The sequence below is a fragment of the Amblyomma maculatum genome, chromosome 10, assembly GCF_055883805.1.
Source record: "Amblyomma maculatum isolate TAMU_Amacu chromosome 10, ASM5588380v1, whole genome shotgun sequence".
NCBI classification, from domain to species: domain Eukaryota; kingdom Metazoa; phylum Arthropoda; class Arachnida; order Ixodida; family Ixodidae; genus Amblyomma; species Amblyomma maculatum.
This window is the reverse complement of record NC_139353.1, coordinates 70348175-70367221: the sequence shown is the minus strand read 5'-3', so window position 1 is coordinate 70367221 and position 19047 is coordinate 70348175.

Sequence of the window (19047 nt, the reverse complement as noted above, 5' to 3'; positions counted from 1 at the left end):
CGGTGCCCCATTTTATCCCCATGCATGTGTCGCTGTCGTTAGGTGGCATATCGGTGAAATTTTAGCGACTTCAATCACCGACTGATTGTTGTATACACTTTGCTGACGACGGTACATTATCGTATTCAGATATGTGGCGCAAATAAACACAAACACATATCTGAATACGATGATGCACCAACTTGCCCCTCAAGCCGTTATTTTGAGATACGGTACATTATTTTTGTGTTTTCTCAAAAACATTAGTAATAAAGCAAGCTGGCATTTGAATGCAAGTGACGGCTGCATTTACTACAGTTCATAGCTTTTCAGAATTGTCATTATCAATCATAACAGAGACGCAGGTTTGTGCTAGGTTCTCAGAACCCAGTACTAGTCACTATATATTTTTCTACACCAAAGTCAGAAAGAGGCGAATAAAAACTCTGGAAGGAGCAGGTCGACCCTCTGAACAGTTTAGATAGGAGATCAGGAATGGATTGACTGCGGGCATAGCAGTTATTATTTGATTGATATAACTTTAGTTTCCAACAGATTAGGATAGGGATTCAAATCAGCTTAAACGGCGACTCGGATCTCTTAGACCCGGGCGGCGTCTTCAGCGAGTTAGAGAAGTGTAACCTGTGTTGTCGGGTGCCAGCTGAGTATCAGAGCCTCTCAGGAGGCCTCTGTTCTTCCTTCTTTATGTGTTTGCGTTAGGTGAATAAAGACAACCAAATTCTTTTATAGATAGACAAAAAACATAGTTTCGGAACCAGCTCGCTTCCTTCTTTATGGTAGGGACTACGGATGAGGCGCAGCTTTGGTTTTGAAGCCCCATGTGGACGACCTCTGGGTCTGCAGAAGAAAGCCATGAATGTAAGAAGATGGAAGGGCTCCCAAGGTGTGGTTAACATTCCCTCGTGTTTGCTGAATGTGCTACGACTCGAGTGGGAGCCTCCGGCTCTGGTTACCTTCGGGGTCCTGTAAAATAGCTCTGTCGAAGTTAGGTTTGTGGTCGCATGCCTCAGAGTATTCGTCTACAGCGCTGCGCTGACTGTGCATTTGTCGGACGTTCGCTTTGTGTTATTTCATTCCTTTTGGGGATTTCTTCGTTCATCTATGTAAGGGACCGTGCAGATCGATATAGGGTGATGGTTTTTATAGGGCGATGGCTTTTCGAATGAATGAGATGTCCGAATTTTGTAGTAGGTATTTGTGTCACTAGAATCCCTTGTTTACGCCACCGTCTCACTCACGCCTCAGTTCAGTTCAGTCGTTCAGTCGTGTCCGACTCTTCGTGACCCTATGGACCATGTCACGCCACGCATTCTGGTCTCTCACTATCTTCCTAACATCACATAACTTCATCTGCAGTGCCTCGAGGATGCCATCTAACCATCGCGTTCGCTGCCTACCCCTTCTCCGGCGACCCTCAACCTTTCCCAACATCAAATCTTTCTCCAGCGACTCCTCTCTTCTCATCAGATGACCAAAGTAGCTGAGCTTTAACTTTAGAATTTGACCCTCCAATGAGCAGTCAGGGTTTATGGTCGACAATATCGACTAATTTCACGCCTATCACGTATGAAATGCGAACGCATTCTTTTTTTACTGGCGCGTGCTTGGGCTCAGAATAGAATTGTTTTTTTTTTTTTTTTCTGTTTTAATATAATATCTCTGATGAAGAATCTGGGGAATTGATTTATCTGAAGATAGGTGACGACTCGATCAGTTTTCTTCGTTGCTTCTTTTCTTAATCAACAAATGATGTCACCGTTCTTTCTTCAATAAACATGTAACGAAGGGTGCCTTGTGTGAAATGAAATCATTTTGGTTGCACTAAAAGTACTGTGCCGAGTGGTTTGACTTCCTCTGTATAAAGAACCGCAAGCCTATTTTCATTGTGATTAAGATGCAATACATTAAAACAGTTGTATAGCTAAAGTGGTGCTCGTTCCAAACACTCATCACACTCTGTAGCCACCACAAATGAAAAGTAGCTGCGCCAGCGGCGTGTCACTGAATAAGCAAGGTTCTACATGCCCATTTTTTTCAATAATGATCATTTCTTCAGAGGAAAGGAAAGGCGGAGCATCTGTCGCAAGTTCTCTGCGGGAAGGTTACCTGCACCGTAAAGGAAGGGAGCAAGGTAAGAGTGAAAGCGGACACAGAGAAAGAGCTACTGTAATGGAGAACTGCGGAGTATTTTCGACAGCATGAGGATCTTTAACGTGCATTGACATCGCACATCACCCGGATGTCTGTCCGTTTTGCCTCCAACATAGCGCAGCCGCCGGCGGTAGGGATCAAACCCGGGCACTCCGGAACAGTAGTCGGGCACCTTAATTTCTTCTCTAAAGGGCAGTGGAAATCTTCGTAGGAAGTTTACTCAGAAAATTTGCGCACTATCAGACACTAAAGAAAAAAGCTGGCTGTGTTTTAGCTCTGGTTAACCCTAGTTGAATTGTGAAAGCAACGGCTACATGGCTACGCTTGTGGTGGTAGCTTCTGGTTAAGCGTCTGGTGTAGCTCTATTGTATAGACAAGACAAACTGTTCAGGTAACGACTAGGCTTTCATTCTTTATGCCAATGATGATGCTGCAATGATCGGTAAAGTTGTGGGACTTGGTTTTCATTCTGCTGATGACGTGCTCTGTATCTGACGAGGCTCCGTGTAAACCTAATCTAAACTGCTTCCCCAATGTGCGCTGGTTTCAGGTTGATGCTGGCTGAACTCAAGTAGAAACCGCTCCTCTGCAGCTTGAACGAAGGCGGAGTTCTTGCCTTTATTACAATTCCCCGTCGCGATAACTCCTTTTTAGTTCGGCTAGATATTCCGGTAGCCAGAACGTCGAACGCAATTTCAACGCTTGCCTGGGGAGATAAATACACCCCGGTTACTACGACTCCCGTCTCGCACAGTTTTACGCAGCAACGGCAGCGGCGTCGACGGTGGCGCTATCTGTTGAGCGCGTTCCGTTGAACGCATGAATGTACACAGACGTTTTAGTTGGTAGTGGTAAAGGCATTTATTGCATATAAATATAGGGGACACATAATCTCCGTTTTTAAGGGTATGATGTAATAGCGTAGCCGACCAGCTCACATATAAAGCCCCACTTTAACCAAGCCATATGAACCTGCCTTAGTGGCCTATAGGGTTACTGTGAATACCAGGGTCCTGGCAGGCTGATTCGGACATAACCGTCCCATGTGAAATGAAGGACCCAGGTTGGCAGCTCCTGCCATTTCCGACTAAGGCATACAAGCCTACGCGACGAGCTGAGCTGGCTGGCGTAGTGTTGCTTTTGTAACAAAATATATCTCCACCAGGAAACAAACCACTACCCATCCGATCTCCAGCCGAGCACACTAACCACTGCACAACGCCAGGCCCGTGATAAGCTGGTCGTAATTCGCTTTGTATAGCATAATGGCGGTATTAGCGATGACGATGCAGTTAGTGGTAAATATGATAGTAGCGATAATGATGACGCCGCAGTTGTGATAATGATGATGGTAGTAGTGATAGTGATAGCCATAGTAGCAGTGATAGGAATGAAAATGACAGTGCAGTTAGTGAAAACAGTCATGTAGAGCGGCTTTCAAATTCCCGCTCTTGAGCAGATGTGTGTACCCCTTTAGTTTTGATTATTTTACCCATGTCGGACGAACAGAACTCGAGGTGTTTTTGTGAGCTATGACTAGTGATGCATTCAATCAGCTTCTCCAGTATTTTTTCCGGTTATTGCAGGTTGCAGTCTGCAGTGGCAGACAGACGAAATACTGAGTGACTTTATTCATGTTGTGTTGACCCCAACGACATGTTGCAAATAAATGATGATGATGTAGTGTGCGGCTCTTGAAATTTGGCAAATGGAAGCTAACTGCTCTAAATTAAGCCTAAAATAAACTGAAAAAAACTTTAAGCCCTGGTGTCAGCTTTCGATCCCATGGGGGAGCAATAAGAACTGTTTGGATGGCCGCTGTGTTACGACTCAACACCTTTACGTCTTTTTTTTTTTGTTTTTCAGCAAGTAATTTATCGCGCTGAAATCGTGTTTTATGTGCATCAACTAAGTATTGATATTAGGAATCCAGCGTCTAATCAACACTATATGCAAATATGCAACAGTGCACACGAAGTCAACAACTGCTGCTCTAACTGAGCATATGCATAAAAGTCGCGCAAATGAACAATCATCATAGCGAAATTGACTTTCTAGATAACTCACGGTTCGCAAAGGCAGTCCGACATGCGCACATTCCAGAGGCTGTGGAATGCAATTAGAACATCTCTAAAATCTCATCCACAAGTGCTAGTAAGATGTCCTACAGAATGCGGTGTTAAATTCAGTACGTTTTCAAAGCGGGTTGCATAATATCTCAGGGCAGCTTTGCAACTTTAAAAATGATGCAGCTATTATAAACGCTGTTGAATCACGAAGAAATCCTTTTAACTACAGGCAATTTTCTCCTAACCACATTATACAGGTTAGGGTCTCAGTATACAGCCTATTATGAAAGTCTTCTTACATGAAGAGAAATGCATTTTTTATAGTCCAACGTCAAGTACCTCACGTCCAGTTAAACCAAAATTTACGAGCGGCACACAAACGCAGGGAATATCATATAAATTTAGACCCTACAAAATGCCTCCTCGACACTGAAAACAAGAATTCCGGGGAGAAACAAACAAGTAGGATTCCAAGAGCCAAATATACCTCATGTATTACATCTAATAAAAAGGGATGATCAGAATTGTTAGAGCGAGCAATGAGATTTGCTAAAATATGAACTAAATTTACTTGCACAAATGGACGTGTACTATCGGGTGTCAAGTGTCGCTGAAGAACATGAAACATGAGCCTTCCCGTGGGGCTACAGGTTGACTGCACCTAAGCAGTGAGGTCTAAATTTCTGGAAAAGGTTATCAAGCCTCATAAATTCAAAAGACTAATCCCAAGCAAATGAGGCAAACACTGGGAAAACACTGGATATACCATCATTCTCAGAGGAATATTTTAAGAACAAAATATATTTTAGTCACTAGAAACAATGAACAGACGGCGGCCTTGCCAAAATTAGACGATAAGGGACAAAGGCATGAGCGAAATTCCAAAGCGTTAGTACACAGTCTTTCTATTTATGCGCACAATGCTCATAGGCACTCAAAGAGAATCCAATGTACTTTGATGGCCCAGATATCCATGGTGTCTATTCCAACATAATACCAAACCAGAGACCGCAGCTCCTAGAACGATTAATCTGTGCACTTGACAAAGAGTCAAGGATCTCCGTTAAACGAATATCCACAAAAACGCAAGGGCACCAGAGAATGCTAATCCTTCAATTAGTGACACGTAGTACGGAAACAGTTGACTACTGTGCAAAAATAATACTTTTGCAAAATTCCTAGAAGTAAAAAGTGAACTTGAGAGAGGACTCGTGAGTACTAGTTGTCAGAGACAACTATTCACTGTGATGCGCTACATGCTTTGTAAAAAAGAATCATCCTGTTAGAAACAGCTGAACCAAGATTTCTTTTTTATCTTTATTTCAAATACCTTACTGGGCCATTAAGCTCAGTGCAACGGGGCGGATTGTTCTATTCAGCGCTATATATATATATATATATATATATATATATATATATATATATATATATATATATATATATGTGTGAAGGAAAGAAGCCAACAGTCGGCGAGGCCAAGGAAAGCATTGGGAATTGTACTTTGTCTTTTTTTTAATTTTTACTTCGGTAATCACATAAATTAGTGATGTAATCTGCTCACGGGAAAGATAAACACAAAGTAGAAGGAAAAACAACGTGCCGCGATAAAGATATATTTTTTGTGCCCCACCGTCGGCACGTTGTTTTTCCTTCTACTTTGTGTTTATCTTTCCCGTAAACAGATTATATCACTAATTTATGTGATTACCGAAGTAAAAATAAAAAAAAGACAAAGTACAATTCCCAATGCTTTCCTTGGCCTCGCCGACTGTTGCCTTCTTTCCTTCATGTATTATAACGAGTACCCTCATTTCCCTTCATTTATATATATATATATATATATATATATATATATATATATATATATATATATATATATATATATATATATATATATATATATATATATATATATATATATATATATATGTATATTTATATCCATATCCAAAACTCCATATGATAAGATAACAAAATAACGAAACAAATGGAACACCCAATAGATTGTCTTTTTCAGACTAATTTGCTGCAGTGATGACTGCTCGTGAGCATAATATAACACTGCAAAACCCTACCAGACACGTATAGAACAGACAGCAAGCTGCAACCAGTTTGAGAGGATACCATCGCAAATATCGTAATATGCATTTGAGAGCACGGTAAATGTATCGCATACTCATCTAAAATGCTTAGGTTGTCAGAAATTGCTTGGCCTACAACCATAAGCGCATTCAATCCTTGATTTAGAATTTTTCTTGAATCTGTTGGGCCTTAAAAACATATCCTCCAGCGACAGGAAATGAGGCTGTGGGGCAAGACGATACACCCTATATGTCGGAAATTACCTTATAGCGAGCCGCGAACTAAAGCTATTGGAATAACCTGTCTGCATCTCTAACAAGTATAACTGAAGAAGAAAAATTTAAATCCGCGCTACAAACTTTGTTTCTTGCCTAGTATTAAAACTTATTGTATGGTTATTTGCTTATCTTCATTGTATACTGTTTTACTTATTCTATTTTTATATTTTGTTATTTTTTACACCTATGCCGTCTACCTAAATTACCCATGTACCTCGTTGTTCCTTTTTACGTTATTTGTTTTTCAAAGATTTGTACGCTTATTGTAATACCCTTCTGTTATATATATATATATATATATATATATATATATATATATATATATATATATATATATATATATATATATATATATATATATATATATATATGTATATATATATATATATATATATATAGATCCTGTATGCGCCCCTTCCCTCTGTAACGTAAATCTGCACACTGAGGGTACTTTAAATATATAAATGAATAAAAGCTGAAACAGAAGTCAAAGCAGAACGCTTGCACACATAACGCTGCGTTCCACCTAACCAGGCTAATCGTCATTCATTAGCGCTACGAAAAACGTAGCGTTTTGACAGGAGAAAGGAAACGACGACAGGAAAGAGCTATATATCCTGTACTCAACTTCCTTTTCCTGTGATAACTCTGGATTAATTTTTTTAATTTATTTAGTGAAATATATTATCATGAATGGAAGTCATTTGGTAGGTTTATGGAACCTAGCATCCCAAAGCGACTCAGGCTATGGGAAAAGGCGTAGTAGAGGGCTCTGACATTTTGGCCACGTGGGGTTTGCTAACGAGATATGATGTCCCATAATATGCGAGCGTTTAGAGCTTCGCCTCCATCGAAAATCATCCGCCACGGTCGGGATTCCATCCGGCATCTTTGTGTACATAGTCTGGCTCCTGAACCGGCGCGGCAACGAGGAGGTGAAGCAACTAGGGTGGACAATGCATTATGTGGGCAAGGTAACCTTCGACAATATGGCACTTATTATTCCCAGCTACTGTTTTAATTCAGTATTTAGTTGTATAGGCTCAATTTACCAGGGCCAGCTGGCATACATGTCTTCAGTAATGCTGGTGAGTAGTGGTTCTTTACTAGAGCGTGACAAACCAATGCTCTCTCCCACCCATTTTGCCTTTCTGCCTCGCAGTGTACATCTGCGGTTACAAACGGCACTGGCCCCTTACAGTTTTGTTGTTCTTATTTTGCACTGTTCCTCCAACTGCAAAGCTGTTTAACATTATTTTAGATTATTTTGCATTATTTTAGGCCTGCTAACCTGCAGTGCTCTGCAGCTTTTCTACAACACATTTACCTGTTCCAAATGTCGTTCTCCCAATATTCTCAGTAGTGACATGCGCACGTGTCGTTTTGTTGACCCTGTTCTTGATTTGTATTTGGTCACTTTCTCACGATAAAAATATATTATTTGTGCCGCAGCGGTAACTAGATTCCACTAACTTTTGATTTGCTGCTCGCGATCTCAATATCTGCATCACGTTCGATCTGTTGCATTATTTTATTCCCTGAAATCTGCTTACAAAAGTGTGTCCGTTTCAGCACAGTTTTATGTCACAAAGTAGCTGGTTCGAATATTATTATGTTATATTTTGCTGCCCTGAACTCAGTCTCAGCATATTGGTTCTGGCATTACGATACTAAATAACATATAAAAAAAGAAACATTAGGATGCTTCCTCTCAATTTTGACGTCCCTGTCATGGCAAGCCTATGTGTGGTTAAACACATGTTAGTGTTCTCCAAAATTGCTTGCCTGCTCGAGAACATAATGCACAGCTTCTATAGAGTGGCAGGATTCCTTCCATAATGTTAAACCAGCGTCAAAGATGTATCTCTCGTTAGCGTGTATGCTTGCTTCTGAATTACTAATTTTCATATAAATATGTTCCTCTCATATGGGAGGCAAACTGACATCTAATATGGAGGGAGTGCTGTAGAGGGTGGAAGAATTAGACGTGGCGGAGTGGCTGGAGTACCATCAGTGAATTAATACAAGTCAATGATTTGTATTCTAGCTGTTAATCTTGAAGCGCTGAGACAACGTAATGACTTAGGTCATCGCGTATTAAAACGTTACAAAGCCGATAATTACTAAGCCATGCAACTAGCAGCTAAACCTGGGTAAAGGTTTTCCTTTCTTTCGAGATATCGCAATTCACCCTTTTCGAATCTCCGATCTATAGGCTCGCGTATCGATCCTGTCAAGAATTTCAGAGGGTGCAGCCTGTTTAAGCTTCAGAAGGGACATTTACGACGCAGTCCTGTCAGCTTTTTATGACAGTAATCTGCTTTCTTTCCATTTCATACGGCGCTTTTTTGCGCCGCCAGGTTTTAAAGAAATGTCCTGCTTGACACCAAATATAGCGGTGAATTATCATAAGAGAGAGGCCAGCACTACGCCAGTCCAGTTTTAGCATAACTGAGCGCGCGACAAGATGGGAAACATGACTCCAGTCGGGCTGGACGCGCGTCGACGTAAAGCACATAATCCGCTTGGGGCCTCTCAGAACCACGAGCAACGCTGTTCACGCAGGCCTGGTAAACACAATATCCCGCCGTTGTCAGCATCGACTCTTGTTACCGGCCTTTTATGGCAGGTAAATCCGCCATGTGCGCAGTTCAAAGCGTAAGATAAAACTTGAAACTCCGAAGTGATTTTATAGGCTAGTGCATAAAAAGAACAGGGTTCTGCTGGTATACTGGTATATTGGTAAGTTATATTAGAGTTTGCGTCCTCTCTGTGTACTGACACTCCTGAATGCAGTGATTATCGGCTCTGCTGGTCTTTTTATTTGGTGAATATAAACCTCCCCTAGACTATGGCCGAATAGTAAATTTTCGTGTAATTTCCAGAGTCTGGTAAAGAGAGAATGTTCTTATAAATATACTCTTAATTTGCCCTAGAATGTATACTCTGAGTAGGTATACGAGTCTGGTTTGTTGGTTAGATAAACCTCGTTTTATGTTGTTCCCTTAAAATCTTTCTCCCCACACACAAGCACGCACGTAGATATTGCCACGTGGTAAAGAAAAGGCTGTAAGCGATAAAAGAACAGGCGGTGTACCACTGAAATAAACTCTTCACTGAGCTTACTTGCACCCACAAAAAAGGCAGTAATTCGGTGGCGGTAATGGCAGCAAAAGCGCTTGCTGGTACTCGAACTATGAGTGCCCACTGTGTTTGGCAGCGGTCAATTTGAACTAGGCTAAGGGCAATTTATATAAACCTCGAACTTATAATGAGAGCACCTTGGACCAATGCAGAAGCAAGCACAAGTGGCTCCAAATATTGTAGACACACTTCGCGAATTTCGCGCGACACATACATATTGATACATCCGCGCCCCGGCGATATGACTTAAATAAACAAAGAAAACAACGTCTTTGTGTATTGCGATGGAAGAAAAGCGATAAGCCTACACCTCAGCGGCTGCCAGCAGCTACAAGTAATGATTAAGGAGCTCGGGGCAATGGAAATGTTTGTGCATAGAAGCGCTGTAGCAGATGACATGTGTATTTATATGCAAATGAGCGTTGTCTGAATATGCATATACATTCACGCCGATGAACAAGCATAAACATACGCACAAAAAACATGGGCACTGTCATGAAAACACCCCAAAAACCTTCTAGGCTGTCGCAAAATAGCAACCGGCTGGTGTGAATGCCGTAAAGGGAAGTTGGCTTGTTAGCTGCTCTGCGGCATGTCGCAGCATACGCGACATCAATTTTACTTCTAAAACAGGTAGCCTGCAATGAAGTTTGCTGTGCCGATCTGGACGCGGTAAACCATATCCTGGAGAACAAAGCAAATACTTTTGAGGCGCTGCCTTAGGGTATATTCAAGCCACCCACATTTGCTGACAAAGATAAAATTTCATGCTCTCTCGATGATTTGCATGGCATGTGTCAGATACCTGGGCTGCATCTAGAGCGCCTCATTAAACGCGTTATCTATCATACGCGTATCTATAATGGTGCTGACAATTATCGGTCGTTCATCGCGAACCAAGCGGCTAAGAGCAGCATTTCTGAGGCGCATTGCGGAATAATTGCTGCGCTATCTAGGCAGTGCAGGCTTGCTATAAAGGAAGGGATTTGGCAATTCGTTACGTGAAGGAAGAAGATAAGACGCTTCGCCACATTTTGTTGCAGCTGAGAAAATGCCATTCATTTCCTTCAATAAATAGATTTTATTAAACATAATCCCCTGAATTGATGTAGCAAACTCTACAAGCCCCAGAAAGGGGGCCCATGATTCCGTGTTCTGGACTTCTGAGTATTATCCCTCTCCATTAATCTTGGATACGATCTAAAACTGCGAATACTCAACAAAGTATCAGCTTTCCAGACGTGCTGCAATTTGAAACTTAGTGCGCAATTCTGACCTTATTAAGAGGCATCGATTGTCCTGGAACTACATGACCAGATACTTCAGAATTCGGAGCAAACTCTTTTCTACAACTCAGAAGGCATCATTCAGTGAAGAGAAACATGGCTGTCTCGAAAATCGTCGCAACTAATGCGGAAACCCCTTAAATTAGTGCCCTGCGGGGATGGCGCAGTGGTTACGGCACTCGACTACTGTTCCCAAAGGCGCGGGATCGAATCCGACTTTATGATGGAGGCGAAAAGCAAGCCTCCCGTGTGCTGTACGATGTCAGTGCACGTTAAAGAACCCCAGGTGGTCGAAATTTCCGGAGTCCTCCACTACGGCGTCTTTCATAGCCTAAGTCGCTTTGGGACGTTAAACCCCACCAACCAACCAACCTTAACTTAGCGATTAGAGGTCCTAAAAACCTGATTACACGGAATGGCCAGAAAATAAAAGGCATCGCAAGATACGGGGCAACGCATCATCTCTATATATACGCATTGAAGAATAGGCTTTGCGTTCTATTCTTCTCGAGGAGATAGTGCATCGCCTCCTGTCTTGCACTCGGAAGTATGGCAATTTTCGAGCATGAGAGCCATCGCGGTTCCAATGCATAAAATAAAATCATGGACGTTACAGTCAGTTAAGAGGGCGGCACCCAACACCTACTTAGCATTTTATTACAGGCCGTGGTATAAGCAGGCTCTCGGTGTTCATCGTCTTGGGCCATGTTTTTCACATTAGGCTAATGCTTTGAAGGAAACATTTAGTGCAAGGAATTTTGGCTCACTTTAGGAGGACGCAAACGGAGTTTTCTATTGTAATACAAAATCAATATGCCAAGAACCAGGGCTTTGGAAGCGAAGGATAATCACCACGGTGAAATGGAAATGGCATTCCGCGCACTTCTCAAAGGTCAGGTAGGAGCCGAGACGCAAGGGAAGAAAAACAAAAGCGCAGCAGCGTTGTTTTCGCCTCGCTAAGCCGGAATCCATTACTGGCGTGTCTACTTCGCCCAGCATTCTTCGGCCGCAATCTCCCCTTCTCTCTCCTGGGTGCCATGCAATGCGAGTTTCGAGCATTGATCGTGTTTCGCTTATTGCCACTCCTATATCCGTGTTTTCTTCGTCACTTCTTTCTCTCCTCTTTGTGCTGCTACAACAATGCGACTGAGGTACCGCAAATGCTCGATATCTACGCCGTAGCAACAACATCGACGAAGAAAAGGATTGGGGTTCTGCAGATACAGCCATATATTCGCATCGGATGCAAATGTCATCTATTTGTGCTCAGGTTGGCCGAACAAGGCAGCAAAGAAAAAAGAAACGTCTTTCTACAACAATGGCACACAAATGTTGCCTAGAGACATCTCCTTCGCCCTAAGAGATCTACGTAGATGAATAGGTTCAAGTACGAACAAAATGCAGCGAACATGGAATGATGACGAGGTCGGTAGCGAGAGTGGCCCGAATACAGGCCCACGACTGACTGGTTTTCCCAAAGCCGTCGTCTCCGTTCACTGGCGTGTAAGAAATCCGGTGAGAATCTGCCACGCGGTAGTACAGACCAGGCAATAGGCTGGGCTGGAATGGAAACGGTGTGGCTAGCTGCTGAAAATAGTGTTCCAGGACAATGGCCGGCAGTCGATCGTTAGCAAGGAAGAGGACGAGGCCGTTCGGGAGTTTATTTTCGGAAATGGGCACAGAGGCGGGTAATTTCTTTGCAAGATCAAAATCGACCGCGTTGCTTTTCTACAAAAGAGTGGACATGTCTTTGTGATCTGAAAACATGTGCCGAGAGTAAGGGATGAGTACTGACGTCTGTATGACGTATGTATATTGTGTGAACAACGCTACTGATGGCAACGTAAGATTATGCATATACTGCTTCCCTCATAGTTAGTTATATGGAGTTTTATGGCGCATAAGCAACTGTGGCTATCATGCGCCAACCGCAAGGTTAGACGATCAAGTGGCTGCAGTAATGACGCTCAGATTTGGTTTAAAACATTGGCTTCCTTTAAAAATTCGTAAACAAGTAAAATACGTAATCATAGCGATGTCACATTCCAACGTGAGGTCCCCTAAAACGAAGCATATAAGTTTTTTTTTTCCTAGTATTTCAATGCTTATAAAGAGCCTTCTTGAATATTTTTCTGCTCTCATTCATTATCTTGGACGTCGAAAAGGCAGGCCCAGCATGGGCATGTTTCTGGAGAGGCTATGATCGAAAGATCTCTGACGCATGTTTTTGCAAAATCTAACCTTTTCTTGCACCGAATGCAGGTTTTCCACCTGTAGAAGTTTCCCATACTAAAGAAATTGATCTATTTTGGTTTTGCCATTGCGGCCCAAAATATTTTAGTTCCTCCTTATACCGGGTACCACGCTACATCGGATACGTTCTTAAACATCAGCGAACTTCAATTCCACGCCACGTACTTATCAGGTCTGCTATAAACGTTCTTTTTATTGAAGACTGGACAATGCCGTCGCTGGCTAACGGAGCCCACGTGATAGAAACTTCTGGCGCCCTTCACTATGGCATATCTCATAGCTTTAGTCGCTTTGAGAGGTTAAGCCTCATAAACCAAAGCAAACCAAACAAATGCAAGTAGTTCCTGTGGCAGGCTATAAATCTGCGAACTCTAAAAGTGCTAAAAAAACACCTCTGAGAATTCTCGCCTGTGCAAAGCATTAAATTTACATGTTTTGTGGCCGCGAAACAGATGCCTGCTAAGTGTCATTAAATAGGTCTTTAGGCTTTCCAAGAAATACTTACGTATACATGCGCAACGTGAAGTTTCGGCGCTTAAAAAAAAATATTCTGCTTCACATTCTCTTCCGGTCCATTCTCAGTTTAAATATTGGACATCACCATCGTGGATCGAAATATATTGTGTTCGGAGACGGTCAAGTTGCACCAAACTGTTTACGTTTCTTACCTGATTTCGTCAAAAGTTGCAATTAGATCGTTGCAATCGAAACCGTCGCTTCCCAGCGGAAGTTCCTTTGCATGAATTATAGAAACCTTTATTTATAGCTGCAAACACCGAGTTCAAAATCGGGGGAAAATATTTTGCCACTTAGAGAGGTACCGATACCGAGTGCGTTTTTATACGGCATCGGCTATGGGTACATTGCGAGTACATCGCATTCAAATTTCTGGGCAAAAATGTAGATAGTAGCGTGCTACTGGCTGCGTCCTGCTACTGAGTTTTTCTGGTGCTATTAGTAATATACAGAAGCGGCTCTCGTACTTTGGTAAAACGGAGTAATTTTTGTACTATCTCTTCAAATCTTTGCAATGCAAAAAATTAGGACTTGTTTATCATTTCAGTTGTCAGCGTCCGAACATACCTTCAGTTGTGTCGATGACCGAGACGGGTTAGCCTGCTCCCTTTGCGTCACTGAAGCTCCTTCAGAATTTATACCAGTAAAATACGCATTTGTAAAGCGCTCCCCACTACGTCGCGCGGAACCCAGGTTGTGCTCTGCCCTGATTAGGCGGCCGACATAGCCACCTGGGGAGCTATTCGAGAGTCACGCCGCTGTGAACTTCACGCCCTGTTGGCGTTAGGTAGACCCAAATTTATAATGGTTTCACGCGCCCAGCGTTTACAGGGCGCTAACTTTGAAAAATTATTTTCTTAGTTATTCTCTTCCTGCTTTTTGACGCGCAGCGAAAGACCAGGCCAGTTTTTCTTTATGAGTTCGGTGCACATCATTTACTGGAGAAAGCGCTGCAATGCATTCCAGGTCAGGATCGAAAACATCAAATAAAGAGGTAAATAGAAGCTGAACTCAGGGGTTTGTTGGCCTAAAAGATGTCCACTCAACCCGAAAAAAGTATTACACCAATCTCACGGCAGAATGGCGTTTAATGCGTGAGCCCACATTAAAGTCAATATCGTGAAGTGCCTTTGACTTTGTTAAGTGTGTTTATTATTGTTTTCCTCTAGTAATGATAACAAGCACGAGGTTTTTCTTCAAACCACGCGTTGACCAGAACAATAACCGTTGAAAAATTATCTTTATTTTGTGCTTACCGTATACTCTGTATGGAGTCTGCAGATCGCAAAAATTCACAATCAATCATTATATGGAAAGTATGAAAGATAGCATAATTTCGATCTTTGGAAACTTATGTTAGTAACTGTTGCGTGGAATTGTACAAATAAAACCTCCTCTGAGATGCCGCCCACTTACAATAAACTCACTTCGACGTCATATCATCGACGAAGAGATGACGAGGGAGCATCATTACGTAATCTTCATCAGCAGCACTGCATAAAAAGGACAGCGAAGAAAGCCCACCTAACGTTATTGCGCAGAAAACTGATTATTTTCTTCTTTATTCTTCTCCGAAAATTGAAGAAGTAATTTATAACGAGCGCAATTGAAATACATCTTCGCTCCACATTACTTGAAACTGTTGTCAAAAAGAGAAATAAAGGCTCCATGAACAACAACGAAACCATAATGCGCATTAACAGTAAGGAAACGCAAGGCTGTTTTTTTAAAAAACAGGGTGCAAAGAGGCGACTGATGCAGGAAGATTAGGAATGACAAACTATGGCCCGCAAATGGGATCAGCAATTGTGCTGCATTTATTTAAGCATTCTTCGTTTTTTTTTTGCCCACTTGTAACAATGACCGACCAACTATGTCCTCGCGAGGTGCTTTTAGAACAAATAAATTCGGAGGACGCTTAAGCTTCCCCTTCAAGAGTGGAACGCGATAGCGTTATTGCACCTCGTCGAGAAAACTTATTAAACGCAAGGGTATTGGGGCATCCTCGCACCGCTACCCGCGCGGCCCGAAGGGGAGAAGCGGGTGAGCAAAGATAGTTATCTAAAGAAAGGAAAGACGCTTGATTCTACAACCCGTGAGGGTGCACGGCGAAACGTCAGGGGCGAGTGGCGCGCCACGTGTCGGGGCAGCGCCGCACATTGCAAGGAGGGGTTCTTTGTTTGCCGCAAGATGGCTCCGCATGTGCGCAGAGCGCAGAAGAAATGTAGCGGAAACATACTTCGCTACTCGTGTAACTGCGACTTCTGTAATTAACATGCTCATAATTACCGATATACACCGCAGTATAACGTTCTACGGCACGTTTATAAGACCACACCGCATTCACTAGAAGCGCTTTTGTACCGCTTTCAAGCATCGAACTCGTGGCTGAGTTTTTGAACACTCAACCTAGAACAATGAAGTGCTTGCATGACGTACCACACCTTGGCAACAAAAAATAGATTACACACAGTGGCTCGTGCAAAGATAGACAGCGGCACTCCTTTCCACTTGTCAGCCTCCTCCCGTATTTCCTGAACTTGGGCGCGCCAAAATGGCTTGCTGTCTTCATAGAATTCTAGAGGTACGCCGAAATACTTCACGGGTGTTGTAACCCATGTAATGTTGGCAAAAAAGTCAGGCGTTGATGTCCACGCCCCGTGCCCGTGCCAGAAGCCAAGACACTTTCCCCAGTTTACTGGACTTCCTGTGGTCGCACTAAAATCTTTCACAACTTCAACTGCGGCGCAAATACTTTCTTTGTTCGCACAAAACACTGCCACATCATCAGCGTACGCCAAAAGTTTGACCTCAGACATGTATAGTTGAAAGCCCTGAACAGATGGATTTTGCATAATAGGCAGCATAAAGTTTCGATATAAATGCAGAATAGAAGAGGGCTGAGGGGACAACCCTGACCGAATCTTTGCTGTGTTGGTATGGGCATCAAGCTGGGAAAGATGTAGTCGGAATATTCTGTTCCGGCTAATTAAAGACGGAGGTCTCGGGCTTGCTCACTTATTTGTGCGCCAGCTTGTAGGCAGATTTATTTCCTTTCGCGACGTCACCGACCCCTTTTTGCGCACTCTGTGCCAAGTGAGGCTCGCGCGGGCGTTGCCCAATTTCGTTGTTGCTACGGAAAGCATGCCAGGGCGTGTTTCTAGTTTTTTCAAAGAGGTTGTCAGCAGTGTTCGAATTCTGTCAGCTCGCTTCTCGACAGAATACTTAAGTTCAGTGAAAAAGAAGAACCTGCATAAAGTTGTTTGTGACGACTTCTTCTCTGTTCCTGTGTACAGAGCCTTTTATAGCGGCCGTCTAAGTCAAGACGTACTGAAGCGTGTCAAAAGAATGCCAGTTTCTCCTGAGGTAAAGACGTTTTTCTTTAAGTTACATACAGGAACATTATCGGTACAAACGTTTTTTGAAAGCAAGGGCTTTTATCTGCCATGGAGTTCACTTTGCTTAATATGTAAACAGCCAGAGACAATAGACCATGTATTTCTGAACTGTTGGGAGGGCGTCTATTTTTGGGATGTGCTGCAACGAATTGTTAAAAAAGAATTACCATTAGACTCATACGGGATTAGATTCCTGCCAACTGAAAATAATAATGGGATTCCACTTGATACGGTTATGCTAATAGGCCTGCACAGTCTATGGCGGTCCAGAATGGCGGGTTTTCACTGTGACCCTGACGCCCGCCCTGCAAGGCTCTACTTTCGCGAGAGTATACACGCATTGGTTGAAATGCACAAATTGAAGACCACTGTGCCAGACTGGATATCAAGAGTGGAACTACTATGCGAGCTGAAGGAATTTTAACTTGACAAAGGCAACTCGTATGAGCCTGCCGGCTTCTTTATTAAGTGTCATGCTTGTGGTGACCGCTCTGCTGTGAGCATTCTGTTTGTAGCTCGTTTTTGTTGGTTTTGTTTTGTGTTGGTGATGACCGGCAATAAAGAAAAAAAAACTCGTGGCTGAGTGGCAGCGTCTCCGTTTCACACTCCGGAGACCCTGGTTCGATTCCCACCCAGCCCATCTTGGAAGTTGCTTTTTATGTATGAAGTGCATGCCGGGATTTATCACTCACGGCCAACACCGCCGACGCCGACCACACCGGCGTTTCTGTGACACGAGCATCCTTAGCGCTATCGCGTTAAAAAGATAAGGACAATCTGGTACAATTATTCTGCTCCTGTGCTCCTGTCGCCAACGGCGGCACAGGAAGGTAGAAGAACAATGATATGTGCAGCTAAATCTAGCTGGCCCACAACGCCCTTACTTTTCCTAGTGCTGCCAACAGCTTCTGAGGCAGAGCACAACTCTAACTGCAGTACCTTTCAGTGCAAACCATTTTTGTTAAAATAGAAATCGTTGGTGGCCTCACCTGTACATTTTTGGAACTACAGCGCTGAAGATATAGTGCTAAAATTTGTTGTTTTCAGGGCTTTGACAATGTACGCGAGAAATCATAGGCACGCCTCTGGCAGTTGTTTGTAGGCAGGTGACATCGCTGAATACTGATTGGCTTTCGGGGAGTCCAATGTTGCGCTGTCGAACGACACAGCAGGAGATTCCAAAGTATTCTCCATTGCGACAGAGGTATTCGGCAGCATATTTACCATGTAGCAATTGTACCTTGTACCTTGTAGCAGTTAGAAATTATAGTTCTTGGAAGAAAGATAAGACACGTTGATTCCGCAGCAACGCAGGCAGGGCCTCACGGCTTAGTTAAAGCGCAGTTTATTGGTATATATGTCAGATTGTCTTTCACATAACTGGACACCTTTCTTCTGTATGTAATGAAAATGAGCAAATTTTTAAAAGAGCAGATGAACGAATGAAGTCGGTAGCGAATCATGTGCACTCAGTCTAGGATCCCCAATGGCGAGGCCTAATTTTTTTTCACATTTTTTTCTGCCTCTCAGGGTTAGGGAATAGTTATATTTCGAACAAAATAAACTTTCTCACCTATAAGCACTGTAACGTTTCGACAAATGCAGACTATTTTATTCTCAGTATCGATATGGGCACATTCTAAAGCCGTGATGCAAGACAATTTGTCATTTATGACACCTCCTAGTTCATCTACTCCGAGAATGCTTGGAGAGGAGCGTGCTTACGAAACTGATATTTTCAACTTTATTTGGAACATAATACCAATAGACCAAGAGATCCTCCCTAGGTAAACGTGTAGTTATGTAATTTATTTCCAAAAGTATCCTCATTAGTCGTTTTAAGCGCAGCATAAACCTCCCATGCAACCGT